This window comes from Octopus bimaculoides, chromosome 2, assembly GCF_046866305.1.
Source record: "Octopus bimaculoides isolate indiv1 chromosome 2, ASM4686630v1, whole genome shotgun sequence".
NCBI lineage: Eukaryota > Metazoa > Mollusca > Cephalopoda > Octopoda > Octopodidae > Octopus > Octopus bimaculoides.
In genome coordinates, this window is record NC_142929.1 from 41,095,865 (window position 1) to 41,114,510 (window position 18,646).

General features: G+C 35.5%; 1 protein-coding gene across 22 annotated transcripts in view; it reads left to right on the top strand.

The window, feature by feature from the left end:
• Nucleotides 1-18,646, top strand: part of LOC106884224 (GTPase-activating Rap/Ran-GAP domain-like protein 3) — a 1,447,782-nt gene that overhangs the window by 1,113,306 nt on the left and 315,830 nt on the right. The window lies entirely within an intron of this gene.

Consider the following 18,646-nt stretch of genomic DNA (forward strand, 5'->3'; position numbering starts at 1 on the left):
AAATAGCCCCAAATACACATGTACACACACAAAACATAATTACACATACAGGTGTACACAAAATACAAATACGTTCACACATACAAATGTAATCACAAGTACACACATGTACTAAAACAATATACACGTACAGGGCGGCGAGCTGGCAGAATCGTTAGCACGCCGGGCGAAATGCCTAGCGGTATTTCGTCGACCGTTACGTTCTGAGTTCAAATTCCGCCGAGGTCGACTTTGTCTCTCATCCATTCGGGGTCGATTAAATAAGAACCAGTTACGCACTGGGGTCGATGTAATCGACTTAATCCCTTTGTCTGTCCTTGTTTGTCCCCTCTGTGTGTAGCCCACTGTGGGCAATAAAGAAATAAATATACACGTTCATAATGTACCAACAAAATCTGCCTAATCTACAAGAAATAGCAGCTAAATTTCCGTTAAATTGTAGTCAGTCATCTTCAAATAGATTACTTTGTTCAGTGCATTTCTATATATATATATATATATATATATATATATATATATATATATATATATATATATATATATATATATATATATATATATATATATATATATATATGATGGCTGAAGTAAAAAAATAGGTTTCTTATTGCATATAATGTATTATTTATATTTTGAGTTTTACTTTTCTCGTATGTTTTCGTCCAAACTCTAGAGTGCATTCATGTATGAATATATATATATATATATGTGTGTGTGCGTGTGTGTGTGTGTGTGTTTGTGTGCGTGAGTGTATGTATGCATATGTATGTGTATATATGTGTTCAAATATATATTTACACACATACATACATACATACATACATACATACATACATACATATATTTCTGAGCAAGCATTTTTTCTTGTAAATATGTTTAAATACTTACTCGTAATAACTACTCATTATGTTTATGATAGCATGTTAGCACTTGTCTGTGTGTGCGTGTGTGTGTGTGTGTGTGTGTGTGTGTGTGTGTGTGCGTGCGTGTGTGTGTGTGTGTGTGTGTGTGCGTGTGTACTTACATTATATATGCACATATATACACATTTATACGGAAACACATACATACATGTATATACAAATACGTATACACGCGCGCGCGCGCTCACAAATACACTAACATATAAACACATATACACATTAATATTTTCTTCATATCTAACACGCACCCTCGTTTCTGTGATAACCTTTGTATTATATGTAGCAGCTGAAAAAATTTTCAGAATATTAAAAAGATATTAAAAGCCTTTAAGTTCTTTTTTCATAAGTTTTATTATTAAAGAACATCCAAGTGGAAATAATTGTATTCATTTATATAACAAAATAAATAAATGAATGAAGTGACAGAGATAGAAATAGGAATAATAATCGCGTTGCTGATTTTTGCAGCTCATCAATAGCTACCTCCTTCATCATAAACATTCATTATAATATTATAATAATGATATTAAATGAAAAAAATTTCCAGTAGAGCAGCTGAAAAGATTTGGGGAAATGAAAAGAAACAAATAAACTTAATATCAAGGCCATAGTTTAATGTTTAAATGTAATGAAGCCTTAGAGCCAAAGGAGAAAAAATGCTTTTAAAACATGAGAAATGATAATAATAATAATAATAATAATAATAATAATAATAATAATAATAATAATAATAAAATACCACAGCACATACCCAAGGCGCACAGAGCTGCGCTCGATAGTGAAGTGAAAGCACGTTATAAAAATAAAACTACTGAACAATAATAATAACAAGTAACTGTAGAATATGTGGAGATGGACAAGAAACAATAAATCATATTATCTCTGGCTGCCCAGTCCTGGCTAAGAAGGAATATATTCACAGACACGACAGAGCTGGGACCTATATACACTGGAAGCTATGCCAACACTATGGAATAACAACAGAAAAAAAATGGTATAAACACACGCCAGAAAAGGTTACAGAAAGCGAGAAAGCAACCATACTCTGGGATATGCCAATACACACAGATAGAGGAATTAAGGCAAATAGACCAGATATAGTTGTCAAAGATCATGAAGAAAAAAATGCTTTCTAATTGATGTATCAATACCAGCAGATGACAACGTTCCCCTAAAAGAAATGGAAAAACTTTCAAAATACAAAGACCTGGAAATAGAGGTAACTCGAATGTGGAATCTAAAAACAGAAACAATTCCTATCATAGTAGGTGCCTTAGGTATAATAAAAAAAGTATTCAGACAAATACATAACAAAAACACCAGGACTTACAAATATATATAACATACAGAAAATTGCACTACTGGGCACTGCACACATCCTACGCAAAACACTTTCAATACAGTAACCATAAGAGCACCACAGCAAACCACAGCACATACCCAAGGCGCACAGAGCTGCGCTCGGTAGTGAAGTGAAAGCACGTTATAAAAATAAAACTACTGAATAATAATAATAATAATAATAATTTTTATGCGCCCTTTTAAAGCCTAGCCAGGCTCATGGGTCCAGTTTCCCGGGTTTTTTGGCGTATGTGTTCCCCCGCCTACCACCAGCTGGACGGGACGCCAGTCCATCGCAGCTTTGCTCAAGAAACAGGAAGAAAGAGTGAGAGAAAGTTGGGGCGAAACAGGGGTCGCCACCGCCCCCTCCCGGAGCCTCGTGGAGCTTTAGGTGTTTTCGCTCAATAAACACACAACGCCCGGTCTGGGAATCGAAACCGCGATCCTCCGACCGCGAGTCCGCTGCCCTAACCACTGGGCCATAATAATAATTGAATAACAACATGGATGTGCTACACCGGGCTCCCTATACAAAAACATATCTAATCCAATAACATCGATGGAATTAGCCAAAAGAACCGGTGGAAGATTTGAAGGAAGCGGTCTTTTAACGAAGATAATTTTTTTAAGAATATTTTTTATTCTTAAAAAATGAAATTTCACTGCAATACAAAGCACAGGACCTCCTATGCACGATGTCTCAATGAAACACGTGCGATCACACACGCAAAACCAACACCGGAAAGTTTACAAACTATATAAAAAAAAAAAAAGAAATGGAACAAAATAGTAAGTACATATATTGAATAATTACGCATACACTTGAACGTGTACACAATGATATATACGTCTTGATACCCATAGAACTACACATGCATCTTAATGTTTACAGAACTACGTAAAAATCACAGGACACACTTACGGATACGAAAACACATATCACAAACGAAGCAAAACCAAAACTTTTTTTTTCTTTCTTCTTTGTTTATTTTCATTTTGTGAACAAATACAGACAGTGAACCATTCATAAGTTTAAAACGCCACACACACACAAAAATACACTATGCCTGGAGATAAATCTATCAACAAAAAAAATACAGATGAATACCGATCTGCTAGCCTTAAAAAACTACGCTACGAGCAATGTTTACATGCTGAGAACTCGGTGACGGTGTTGTCTCAAAAAACTGACCCTAAACAGACAAATCCGTCCCCGAATGTCAACGCCAAAGCTCGTCATGCCTCAATGATAACAAGGCAGATCACAAACCAGAGTGGTTATCGACCGAATCACAAAGGGCCACTCACTCGAAATAGATCTGCTAGCCTTAAGAAGCTACGTCACGAAAGCTCGGAGACGGTGTTGTCTCAAAAAACTTACCCTAAACAGACAGATCCGTCCCCTAGCGTCAACGGCGAAGCTTGTTATGCCTCACTGTTAATAAAACAAAATATAAACCGCAATGGTCATAGACCGGATTATAAAGGACCACTTACTCGGATAATGAACCAGATCCGAGACGAGAAATCTGCTACTGGTTCAAATCTTCCCGACACACAGGAGCTGGAAGTACCACACAACCGGAATATTCCAACAGATGGCCATCCATGCTCGTCATCAAATAACCAAAAGAAAAAGAATGAAAAATGGTCTAGGGAAGATAATAAAGAAGTTCTTAGAGCCTTCTACCGTGCCATATATTTCCCTACAGATAAATCTAATACTGTACAAACCTACTTAAACTGGAGACAGAAACACCTTGCAGTAAGACCCTACATAGACAGTAATAAACTTGCCAACGTCAGAAGAAACATTATAAAAAAAAAATTACTAACTGAAGTAGAGATTGACCAAATTAAGCAAGCAGTAAAGGATAAAAAGAATGAAACTGCAGCTAAAGAAGATACTACAGAGGAAATAATTATAAACCAGCCCAAGGCTGATGAAAATACAGTAATAATTGAAGGAGTTAAGGTAACTGATAGGCAAAATAAAATACTCTCTGAACCAACCATAAACACTAAGGCAGGTGAAAATCAAATAGATGAAGAAAGTCATACAGAAATCGACGCAACAGAACTACATGATCTAAAAAATCAAATCATGATTGAATGGCTGAAAATTAAAGAAACTAGTATGAATGAACGCGACACTCTCCCCAAAATTCGCAATTCTAACCAAAACCTGAAAATAATTGGTAAAATCCGCCTTGCACTTAAGGATATAATTTCAGCTAATGATGTTGATATTACAGATCTCAACCACCTGTACTATGCATCCGCAAGAATCTCAACGATTCTATGTGGTGAAAAGATTAGAAAAAGACAACACTCCCACAAAAAGCCTTCTTGGCAAGAACACATTCAACACCAAATTAAGCTGCTTAGATCTGACATAGAATGTTTGAAAAACCTTAAATTTGACAAGAGTATCAAACCTACAAAGACCCAAAAACTAAAGAAAAAATATAACATGAAAACCATAGTTGACATTGATGCCACCATAGAAACCATCAAGCAAAAGGTATGTGCTAAAGCTGCCCGCATAGCAAGGTATGAAAAGCGTGTTAAATTCTTCCGAGATAATAACATGTTCAAAAATAACCCCAAAAATTTCTACAGGAAGATAGGGAAAACACCAGTAACAATAAAGTCTGTCCCATCAAAAGAAGAAGTGCAAGAATTTTGGAATAAAATCTGGGCAGAAGATAAAACACACAATGAAAAGGCCCCTTGGATTGATAGAATAGCTACAGACCTAGACTCCTTAGAGGAGCAGAAGTGGGAGGGGGTCAGGGTAGAAGATATAAGATCTGCTCTCAGGAGGTCAAGCAAATGGAAGTCTCCAGGAAAGGATAAAATTCCTAACTTCTGGTTGAATGCCTTCCCAGAAAGCCATGAACTGCTAACAAAACTTTACAACGATGTTTTGCAAAATCCTAGTTTGATGCCCTCTTGGCTAGTTAATGGTTTAACATTCCTGCTTCCAAAAAATGAGGAAACAAACGAACCAAAAAATTATCGCCCCATAACCTGCTTAACAACAATGTATAAGACGCTAACATCTGTCCTAACCGAGTACACCTATAGTTTTTTAATAGAAAGTAGCATATTCCTTAATGAGCAAAAGGGATGTAAACGTGGATCTTATGGTTGTAAAGATCAGCTACTCATCAATAAGATGATCTTAGAAGATTGTCACAAGCGACACAAAAACTTGTCAATAGCCTGGATAGACTATAAAAAGGCCTTTGATAGCCTACCACATAGCTGGATTAGGAAATGTCTGGAAATGTATAAAATAGCTCCTACTCTGCGAAACTTTTTATCTGTAAGTATGAGATCATGGAGAACCACACTGATGTTGAACAATGACAATGAATCTCTAAATGCTGGAGATGTAAGAATTTCATGTGGCATTTTCCAGGGTGACTCACTATCACCACTCCTCTTCTGTCTAGCCCTAATACCGCTCTCAAAATTGCTCAATGATGCACAGTATGGTTATAAAATATTTGATAAAAATATAAATCATCTCATTTACATGGATGATTTAAAGCTCTTTGCAAAAAATGACCAACAACTCAAAGGCCTACTAGCGATTGTTAAACAATTCAGTGATGACATCAGGATGCAATTTGGCCTTGATAAATGTGCAAAAGCTATCTTTATCAAAGGAAAAATGACAAATACATCTAATGTGAACCTTGACCAGCAAAATGTCATAAAAGAGTTAGAACCAGCGGAGAGCTACAAATACCTAGGGGTAATTGAAGGGGACAATATCAAGCACTCAGTGATGAGGGAAAGGATCAGAAGAGAATGTTATCGCAGGGTGAGAGCAATACTGAAGACAGAGCTGAACGCGAGAAACAGGATCGAAGCGATCAATGCTCTAGCCATACCAGTCGTGACTTACAGTTTCAACATCGTTAACTGGTCAATTACTGAAATATGTAATGTTGACAGAAAAATACGAAAACTGTTGACAATGCATAGAATGCACCACCCTAAGGCAGATATAGAACGTCTTTATCTGCCAAGAAAAGAGGGAGGTCGAGGACTACTACAGCTGGCATTATCAATGAAGGTAGCCACAATTGGCCTAGACACCTATATGAAAAACTCTGAGGACTGGATGCTAAAACTTGTCTTAAAATATGAAAGCAAGAAAGCATCTTACTCAGTAACAAAACAGGCAAAGGAATATCTAAGTGAATTCCAATTGCAACAAATTCAAGAATTAGACGAACTAGAAACACCTACAGAAAAAGCTAAGCGCTTGAAAACCCGTGCTAAAATTGCTGCCTTAGCTATTATGACTGAAAAATGGCATGGAAAACCTCTCAATGGCAAATACCCAAAGAGAGCGAATAATGCAGATATTGACAAAGCCCTTACCCACCAATGGTTAATGGCCTCTGGATTGAAATCAGAAACAGAGGGGTTTATCATAGCAGCCCAAGATCAATGCCTACCTACAAAGAACTACCAGGCCAACATATTAAAGAACGGCAGCTCCCCATTATGTCGTATATGCCAACAACAAAATGAGACCATCGATCATGTTGTCTCCATGTGCAGTCTGCTTGCGCCTACAGAGTATCTCAACAGGCATGATAGAGCTGCACAATATATTCACTGGGTAATATGCAAAAACCTGGACTTGCCCCATGATAAAAACTGGTGGGAACACAAACCACCCCCAGTACTTGAAAATGATCACATTGCACTCCTCTGGAACTTCACCATTCAAACTGACAGAAAGATAGACGCAAATAGGCCAGACATCATACTGAAAGACTTCAGACAAAAATCATGCCTCCTCATTGATATGACTGTCCCAATTGATATAAACGTATCTGTCAAGACCTACCAAAAACTGAGCAAATATAAAGATCTTGAAATAGAAATTAGCAAAATGTGGAATCTGAAGACGAAAACAATACCTATTGTCATAGGTGCCCTGGGAATGACAGCGAAACGGGCTGATTACTACCTAGCTCAGATACCAGGAAACCCCAAAATGGCTGAAGTCCAAAAGATAGTGCTCATGGGAACTGCCCATATCCTACGTAAAATACTGTCTATGTGATCTCAAATTTTAAAGCAAACATAATTTTCTTATGGTTTCTTAAACATTCACTTGAACAAAACTGTACAAATCCAAATATATGGTACCCTAGGCATAACACCTACATGAACTTCTAACTTGTTGTCTCTTGAGGTCTCTGGGTGAGACTTGGATCCAACTTGTACAAATGCAAAACAAAAGTCAAACATAAAATAATAATAATAATAATAATAATAATGCCTTCTAATTGATGTTTCAATACCAGCAGATGACAACGTTTCTCTAAAAGAAATGGAAAAACTTTCAAAATACAAAGACCTGGAAATAGAGATAACTCGAATGTGGAATCTAAAAACAGAAACAATTCCTATCATAGTAGGTGCCTTAGGTATAATAAAAAAATATTCAGACAAATACATAACAAAAACACCAGGACTTACAAATATATATAACATACAGAAAATTGCACTACTGGGTACTGCACACATTCTACGCAAAACACTTTCAATACAGTAAACATAAGAGCACCACAGCAAACCACAGCACATACCCAAGGCGCACAGAGCTGCGCTCGGTAGTGAAGTGAAAGCACGTTATAAAAATAAAACTACTGAATAATAATAATAATAATAATAATAATAATAATAATAATAATAATAATAATAATAATAATAATAATAATAATGTGCAGGAGTCAAAATAATCACATTCTGACACAGTTCCTTCTCTGTTGTGCTTTATACCATCTATATCATCACCATCATCACCATCATCATCCTCGTCGTCGTCGTCGTCGTCGTCGTCGTACCAATCTTGCCTGCTATAATGCGTGGCCGATCAATACTTTATGAGTGAATTTCGTAGTCAGAAACTGTGTAGAAGCCCGTCGTGTAATATGCATTATACATGCATATTCATATGTGCATATGTCTGCCTGCTGTCTGCCCACATCACTTGACAGTCGAAGTTAGTTTGTTTACATCCCCATAACCTAGACGTTCGGCAAAGCAGACCGATAGAATAAGTACCAGCCATAAAAAGAAAACATAAGTAATGGAGTCGATGCTTTGGAAATCTGTATAATCTCCAGCATCATAAGCGTTTAGTCTAGATTTTCGACCATTTTTTTTTCTCCATCCAAGGGTTTTTCAATCCAATATATAGCCTACTATTTTTTATAAATGTATCCCAAATGTGTGTATGTGGGTGCGTGCGTGCGTGTATGTGCATGTTTGTGCGTGCATACGTGTGTGTGCGTGCGTCTCTATGTTTGTCTCACTGTCTTCTCTAATACATTTGAAGTCCATCTTTTCTCAGAACGTGTAGCTTGGAATAATGATTAGTAAAACCTTCAACTTTTAACAAATCATTAGCGTAGCCGTTGGCGGAGTCGTGTGGCGGTACGATCCAAGCAATGCTTCTGCGGAGGCAACACTTTTGGGCCTGTTGTATAAACCTTTATAGGCTTTGTGCCCGAGGAGGGGACAGCAAACACTCTAACTACACCACCATAACGAATATAATAAAACTCTTCATCTCATATTTATTTTACCTTTTTTCTCGCCTTATTTTTTGTGACCATATCAAAGATACATGCATGTGGGTGGATGGGTGGGTGTTGTGCATATGTGTGTGAATGACTGAATTGATGAAACAGTTCTATATTTAAGAAATGAGGAGTTATGTACATTATTTACATTATTTACATTTGACGGATATTTGTCCTCATCTTGTTTGTTATTAATACAACGTTTCGGCTGTTATACCCTCCAGCTTTCATCAGGTGTCTTGGGGAAATTTAGAACCTGGGTTCTCATTCCTAAGGTATTGATGAATATATGAATGAATATATGAATGAGTGAATTAATAATGCATGAATGATGGAATTTATGAATAAGCGACCGAATGAATATGTAATTGAACTGATATATGAATGAGTCAATGAATACATGAATGAACATACGAATGAATGAATATACGAATGAATGAACATATGAATAAATGAATGTATGAATGAATGACTATATAAATGAATGAATGAATACTATATGAATTAATATATTCATTAATTCATTAATCGGGAAACTCAAACACGACCCATTCTTTTTGTCTTCATGCTCTCATCAGGATGAATAGGGTCTGTAATGGACCACCCGATCCGATTCACTGTCGGGGGTTGACTCTCTTAGCTTTCCCCTCTACACAGGCGCTCATGGGCAAACAGAGCTTATACTAGAAGTTGTCCTATTTTGGATGTTGCTCACAGACAAACTGATCGGTTAATTCACCACTGTAACTATGAACACAGAAGTGCCTTCTCTGAGATAAAATCTTTAGTAAAAGCTAAGGGGTGCTTCATTCCTAAGTTGCCCTTAAAAGCATGCTAAACCAGAATTAAAAAGTTCCCGTACTATCTAGTACAGTGGGAAACTTAAATTCCTCCGTTTTTTAACAGGCACTGTTTTTGACAGACATCGTCTTGGCTTCTAGAAACCCTTCTACCAAGAAATTTTGACTAGGGAACCGATTTAGCAGCTGAGGACTCGACCATGCAAAAGATTATTTTGGGCAACATATTGCCATTAGCAGATGCAGTCATTATCGATATATATATATATATATATATATATATATATATATATATGTGTGTGTGTGTGTGTGTGTGTGTGTGTGTGTGTGTGTGTGTGTGTGTGTGTGTGTGTGTGTGTGTGTGTGTGTATGTGTGTGCTTTAAATAATCCTTTCTACGATAGGTATGCGGCCAGAAATATTATGGGAAGGGGATAGTCGATTTCATCGACCCCAGCACGTAACTAGTACTTATTTTATCGACCCCGAAAGGATAAAAAGGCAAAGTCGACCTCGGCGGAATTTGAACTCAGAACGTAAAGACGAACGAAATGCCCCTAAGCAATTTTTTCGGCGTGCTACCGATACTGGCATCCCGCAGCCTTAATAGCGTGAAAATATGTATGTAAATTTTGTAAATCCCCCCAAAAAATCTCGCTACTCATCTATCTATATATCTGCATTTCTAGAAATTTATATATCATATACATATAGATAGATAGATAGATAGATAGATAGACAGACAGACAGACAGACAGACAGACAGACAGACAGACAGACAGACAGACAGACAGACAGACAGACAGACAGACAGACACATACATACATACATACATTTATGTAAATATTAACACATACATGCATACATACATACATACATACATCCATCCATACATACATACATACATACATACATGCATACATACATACATGCATACATACATACATACATACATGCATACATAAATGACGAGAGAGAGAGAGAGAGTGAGTGTTTAGTTGGATTGCAGGTGTGCGCAATTGCTCCAAAGTGGAAAACGAGTTAACATTTTCAAAGACTTTGTTTTGTAAACATATTAATTGAAAAATAATTGCATATAAATAAAATAATAGCAGAATGATAGAAATAACTGTTTTATAACAGACATTCAAAGGTTTCGTTTGTTTTGTTTTGCTTTTTTTTTTCTCAAAGCGGCAGCTATTATAGTTTAACAAAATTCAATTAAATCATTTTCGTTTTGATTAATCAAAATTTTGTTGGTAATTCTTTTGAAATTATTCTATAGAATTAATGATGTAACTCACTATTTGTTTCTTTCTTACATTTATTTTATCATGAAGACATTCATTACAAATTCATTACCAGTGTGATATTTCTCATTTAAAGATTTAAAGAACCCATCGACCACTACTACCGACCATCACCCCCAAACGTGAGCTTCTAACATTTTTGAAGTTAGAGGTTATTCTTTGGGAATAAAATCAAATCTGGCTAAACGACTAGGGCTGTAAGATCTAAATCGGTTTACTTCATTCAACAAGGAAACACACGATTTAATGAAATATATTTTGATAAAGAAGATTTGAGCCAATAATCTGCATATTTATTCTTAATAATTTCGGCAGATTCGAACGCAGATATGCTAATCGCTGTTGTGTACATCATAGAATAACTTCCTTTTACAACAGTGTGTTCATAACACGCTTAGTTCATTGGTGCAAGGAGATTCGGGACATCGGTGTTTCGGCATGTTGTGTCTCGTCAGCCAGAAGCAACCCCGGATCTTTGAGCCTAAACAAGCTAATGGCTTAGTTTATAATTTCAGTGCTTACGGAGCATGCATGGACACTCGTTTTCTTATTTACAAATCTACAAATACACATAGATAAACATACACATGTAGATATTCACACAAATGGTCATACACGTTCACATTTACATTCGTATTCTTGTAATGGTTACTAGTTATCATCGATTCTTAGTCGTATTTTATTATGCAGAGATTTTTTTTTTTTTGCCTTGTGTTTATATAGTTGCTACTTCTGTCAATTTTTTAAAGATTTTAGTTGTAATATTACAGATATTAGCAAATGTAAATCTATACAGATAGCATTTTTTTTTTTTTTAGAATGGAATTGTATTTAAAAGAAAAGAAAGAGAAAAATTTAGAAAAATGAATTCCGCTTAGCTTATATAAAATATGAAATAGAGTTGACAAAACAATTTTGTTGCTAGTATTAATGTATTTTTTAAAATATTACATTGGCGCAATTAAACCACTTAACGAAAAATTCGATATGTTTGAGGTGGTGATTGAAGCTTTTTGGGATCTACACGAACGTTTGGACTCAAGATGAATAATGGACACTATATATTATCTGTGTGTGTGTGTGTGTGTGTGTGTGTGTGTGTGTGCTACCTGTACTTCAGGTGTGATGTGCTTCAAGCAGTATTTCTTTGACAGCAATGCCTGCAGACTAACGGCTTAACTCAGGACAAGGTGGTGGCAAAAGTAGACTTTGAAGACGCTTATAGACGTTTCCTGCATGTGTGGTGCAGTTATCCAATGGAGAATATAATTGAACAAGCACATTTTTTTTTCATTCAATTAGAAGAATATAGAACTGCGATACAGAAGTAGATGAGCAAAGCATTAGACGAGGAATATTGGAAGACGAAAATACGAATGTATTGATCGTTTTTATTCTGAACTTAAACTTCAGTCAGATTAAGTGATATTAAGGAGGTAGCGGCCATGTTTTTAAGGTTGTTCAAATGAAGAATGCCATATTTATCACTGAAGGAGTAAGGGTGTCCAATGCAAAGGCGACCACCTTCTATGAGGAGCTATATAAGAGTAATATTTTTTTATAGAAATACCAAGGTCATAAATTTCACATGAAAGTGGTAGCGATCGATATTGGAGAGGAATATTGGAGAGGGCAAACATTGAGCAAGATTTAGGTGTTTTGACATTCATAGCTGAATGAAACTCTGTAGGATCGCTCCTAACTTATTTACTAAGCTCTAAATTATTTCTAACGATGTGTCTCTATGACATCAAGAGAAGAGCTATTCAAAGCTGAGACTTATAAAGAACTCTTAGCCATTTACTATGTAACACTAAACGTTTTCCGATCTTGTGATATTTTCAATTGAAAGAGTGTTAATGAAAGGCATTTATTTCAGTGATACGATTTTATAAGCTCCCAAGTTTTGAAGGCCAGGAAAGGAAAATCCTGAATGAATTAGTCGATATGTTTACAAGTTTAGTAAGTGATGAATAGCTTGTGAATTCGTTCTTGTGTATTTTTACGATATTATTCATTCATGAGTAGATTTCCATATGCATTTGTCTACAGGTTCCAAATTGTTCGAGCCGTTATTGATTATGCAAACCTCCTCCATTAATGCATCTCATGTAACAATAAAGTTTAATGTTTGTTTTCACATTTATCACGCAAAGTGTATCACCGAAAAGGAAAGCAAAAAAAAACTCCTTCCTTTGCTCAAAGTATTGTAGGATGTCCGAACAAAAAGAAAAGTACAGTATAGAATCTGATGCCGACTATCTTGTTTTTTCGGGGTTTTTTTTTAATATTTGATTTCGGTTCATTATTTTTTATTTCATATAATTTGTTTTAATGGCATAAATTTATATCTATTCGATAAAAGATCGATCATATGTAGATTATTTTTAATATCTTGTGGATTTATGAATTAAGATATGTGTGTGTGTGTGTGTGTGTATCTTAATTCACATATATACACATAAATATATAGTCATGCTTTGTGTGTGTGTGTGTGTGTGTGTGTGTGTGTGTATCAATGCATATGTGTATGTAATGCCAGTGTGGCTTAGTAAATAAAGCCAGCCGTCATTCGTAAGTGACTATGGCTAGATAGCATGTACCATACCTTCGCTAATTGTTTCAGGTGTCTGTGTAGTTGCGAGCAGATGTAGATAACCTTTCCTTCATCCCCACCCACTCATAACTCATTGGAGCATTCAGAATGTGTATGTGTGAGAGAGAGAGAGAGAGAGAGAGAGAGAGAGAGAGAGAGAGAGAAAGAGAGACAGACAGACAGACAGACAGACAGACAGACACAGAGACAGGGTGAGAGAGAGAGAGAGAGAGAGAGAGAGAGAGAGCTACACCACCAGCACCCGGTTTCAACTCATTACAGTAGTATTGTTACTCCATACAATGGTATGGAGTAACGTAATGTTTCCTTCATTCAGCCAGGTACTTTACTTCACGCTTGCTTCAGTTCACTCAGCTGAAACTGAGTATCAGAAACAGCTGACAATTAACCCTGAGACGGACTGGCTTCTCGTTCGGCAGAGTGAGAGGGTCTTGAACCCTCAGTCGCCTTATAGCGTCGGAAAAAGCCAAATAGACTGGTTCTTATGTACCCGCAGACTCGAGACAGACTTTGTTGTGGGTCAGTGATCACACATCTTAACTTCATGGCTACCGCACCTCAAGAAACATTTAGCATACAGATATTGAAAATAAATTATAAACAAACAAACAATATAAAAGCAGGAAGAAAATATTTCTTAACATTTTACATGATTGGAAGAAAGAATTTTAAAGTTATTGACCTAAAAAAATCCACTTAGAAATTGAAATTTAGTTCCTTTTGTCTTATTATCATTATTACTTCCTTAGTGGTGAATAAAGAAAACAACGTTGTTGTTGTTGTTCTTCTTCTTATTATTATTATTATTATTATTATTATTAATATTATTATTATTATTATTATTGTTGTTGTTATTATTTATTTATTTATTTATTTGTTTTCGTCTGGAAAAATATTTCAACAAGTTGGATAGAAGCAAACAAACGCAGTTATTTGGTCTAAAGATATAGTCAAGGAGAAATATAAGAAAATAACAAACACTAATATGAATATGTGATGTCTGCCCACTCCTTATTATTGGTGCCTCTCAACTGATAATAAATTCAATATGAAACCTGAAGTAAATGTTGATAACAGCAACAACAGTTTCAATCGAGAGAGAGAGAGAGCAACAAAGAGGGAGAGAGAGCAACAATGAGAGAGAGAGAGCAACAAAGAGAGAGAGAGAGCAACAAAGAGAGAGAGAGAGAGCAACAAAGAGAGAGAGAAAGCAACAAAGAGAGAGAGAAAGGAAAAGAAGAGAAAAGTAAAAGAAAAAAAGAAGTGACATAAAGAGAAAGAAAGAATAGGCAAACATAAAATAAGCTAAGATTAAAAAAGGAATCTTTTTTTTTTTTTTTTATAAAAATAAAAAAAGACATTACAGATGGCTTCAGATTATGGTGCCACTCGGAACTAAGATTAAACAAATAGTTTGATGAGTATAAGGTCAAAAAGTCATTTACTTCAGTCTTAGACGTGATTAGGACATACACTTAACATTTCTAATAACAACATGCAAACACCATGAAGTAGGTATGTGCATAATATATATATATATATATATATATATATATATATATATATATATATATATATATATATATATATATATATATATGTATGTATGTATGTATGTATGTATGTATATGCATGTGTATGTATGCTCATGTGCGTGTACATATTTGTAAATAGGTGAATGCACGCGTTTTTATGATGCCCCACATTTGCATATATGCATAGATCTAAAATTATATATATATATATATATATATATATATATATATATATATATATATATATATATATATACATATATATATGCATATACATAGTATATACACATATACATACATATTTGTATATATATATATATATATATATATATATATATATATATATATATATATATATGCATAGATAGATAGATAGAGAGAGAGAGAGAGAGAGAGAGAGAGAGAGAGAGAGAGAGAGAGATACATATATACACATATACAGACATGTGTGTGTGTGTGTGTGTGTGTGTGTGTGTGTGTAAAGACGTGTAAGATGTGTATTGTTGAGCTAATATTCAAATATTTATAAGAATCTCGGAACTTAATATTTGACAAACTACATACATATATGTGCATGTGTGAATGTACGTCTGAGAGTATATGTAGTGTTTTTGTTTGTACATGACTCATAAAAATAACTGTGAGTGGATATTCATATAAAAGTGTTTCGAGTTGGCAGAATCGGTGTTCGAGTTCCGCCGAGATCGACTTTGCTTTACATCCTTTCACAGTCAATAAAATAAGGACCAGTTGTGTACCGAGGCTAATGCAATTGACTTACCCCATCCCCACTCCGCAAGTTTCAGACCTTGTGCCTATAGCTGAATGAATCATTATTATTATTATTATGGATGGTGAGCTGGCAGAATCGTTAGCACGCCAGACAAAATTCTTAGCGACATTTCGTCTGTCTTTATGTTCTGAGTTCAAATTCCACCAATGTCGACTTTGCTTTTCATCCTTTCGTGGTCGATAAAATAAGTACCAGTCGAGTCCTGGGGTTGATGTAATTAACTTGTCCCTCCCCACAAATTCCAGACCTTGTGGCTATAATAGAATGAGTGTTTGAAGTAGAATTGTAGAAGGATATATATGCTGCAAAGAAAAATTGGGGAACAACTTTACTGGACGGTCTTCGAGGGAGAGACATTGAACTAGACGAATAGAGGAAATACTGGCGCATCTAGTAGAATTAGTTAGGAACAATATCAAAACAGTAAGTTCGGAAGGTGCTTTAGTAGCAGACAAATCAAAGAATAGAACATGAGAACGGGCAATGTTTGGAATAGATTGGGAAATTAAGAGGCGTCAGTCAGGTTTATAATGTTTTGATTGTTTTAAATGTAGTCTATGTTTGCATGTGGAATGTTATGCCCTTGTGCATGATGGGACATAATATTCCAGTCCTCGTTGCAGTGTGGAGATTTGTGTGTCTCAATTACCCTGAGAACTATGCCAACAGACTGCAAGGTTTCTGGTGAGACCTTTCAAACTGGACAGGTGAAAAGATAAAGATCAGAGTAATATGACCCACTTCTCCTCAGAGTAAAAAATAGGTTTACGTTGCGCCTCATACCTATGTAGAAACAAGTAATGCTACAAAAGCATTGTTGATCATTCAAAACCGACAAGATCTGGGAGACGAGGCAGAAAAGATCGTCCAGAGTCGAGAACAGTGGAGAAAAGTCGTATATAGTATAATGTTTCATAGTAAGTAAACAATACACAGTGAATTAACAAAGTTAATGTAATTGTTAATGAAATACTCCGTGCAAAAATGAAAAGAGCTTGTGACGTTTATGTAGGGCCTCCGAAACAGGGCGGAAGAAACTAGAGACCGGGCTAAATGCTTTATACAGAGTGGACTCAGCTAAAGATGATCTGGTGGTAACTGTAGTTATAAAATGGATGCTGTATTTACACTTTAAGTGTTAACAGCTGTTCAAAACTGAATCATATCTTATTCCAGGAACGGAAACCAAGCCTCTTTAATTCTCTTACATCTTTAAACTATGTACGTTGGCGAAAATTATTAGACTAAGATCTAATCAGTAATTGCTGTAACAGTGCCTCTTAAGGCATGAAGACACTAAGCAACTATCCGGGAGATCTACGGGTCTAGATCCATGTGTGTTGTGGTTTTGTATTCAGATGCATTGTTTTACCCGAGGAGCTGCAATGCTTTTAAAACGGCCCTGGACTGTAATACTTCAGAAATGAGAAGAATGTAGTATTTTCAGCTAGACATGTGTAGTAGAAGAATTTTTGGTGCTTTGAACAAGAAGATTAGGTTATCAAATCCCTATTGCAGTATGTTTTCAATTTTCTGTTCATGACGTATGAGCTGTTGTATATTGATAAGACATTTTTACTGGAAGATAAGAAGGTTCGGAAGTTTTGTCAGTATAGGAGTGTATTGTTGAAAATAATAACCTAAAGGCTCTTGATGTAAAGGAGGAACTATGGGTAAAGATGTATAAATCCTTATGTACATATTCTGGGTGTGCGAGGTGAACGATGTACACGGCCAGAAATGATGGTTAATATTATTTTATACATTAAACTCACCCAAAATACAATCATGTCAAAATACAATCATGTTTTCATGTAAAACTAAATTTTCTGTCTCCTGTTGTGAAATGTGGTAGTTATTCTCAGATAACTACAATTTTCACAACTAATTGTATCACGATTTAGCCACGGACAGATGGCTAGATAAAGGGAAGATAATGAATATAAGGAGCGAAGGGTGAATGACATTCCATCATCTTGTTTTCATTCCCATGGTGATGTGTTGCGTTTATAATAAATTCGCTGAGCATTCACTGATTGAAACTGATTTTCAGTATAATAATTCTGTTCAAGCAAGCCCGACTCGACTTGGAGTTAGTAGTGCAGCAAAGATGAGATGAGGGCCGTAAATTCCATCACTGAAGCTGCAAAGAAGGCTATTACCTTAGGATAAAAAGCACACTGGTGGGTTACTGCTACTGGAATGCAAACCGGAACATGATCAACCCCAACGGGGTCAGCTGGATAAGGGAGTCTGATGTGTAAACAAATACAGACAAATGTAAACAAATCTTTACATCTCTCTCCAACTTTGTTATATGTTTTAGAAAAAGTTGCTACCTTTTATTATTATTTTTTTTTTAGATGAATTTCTGTGGTGGGAAGGGTATCACAGAGCGTTAGAAAAATTTGTTTACATTTATTTACATTTTGCAGTGAAGCTTATAATTTTAAAATTATATGTACACTTACATTAAATTTCAGATTACCCAACATAAATTGCGCTGTGCATAATTATGTCCAATACTGCTTGCATAATTAATTGATTAATTAAAGATGAATCAGTAGATTACACAGTTCAGTCAGAATATAAAACATCAAGCCATACAAATAAGGAGAGACCGACATTGAAGGTGAAGGTGATAGTTTATGGCGGAATATAAAACATAAAACATATTAGAGCTATGACTAATCTTTTAATCTTT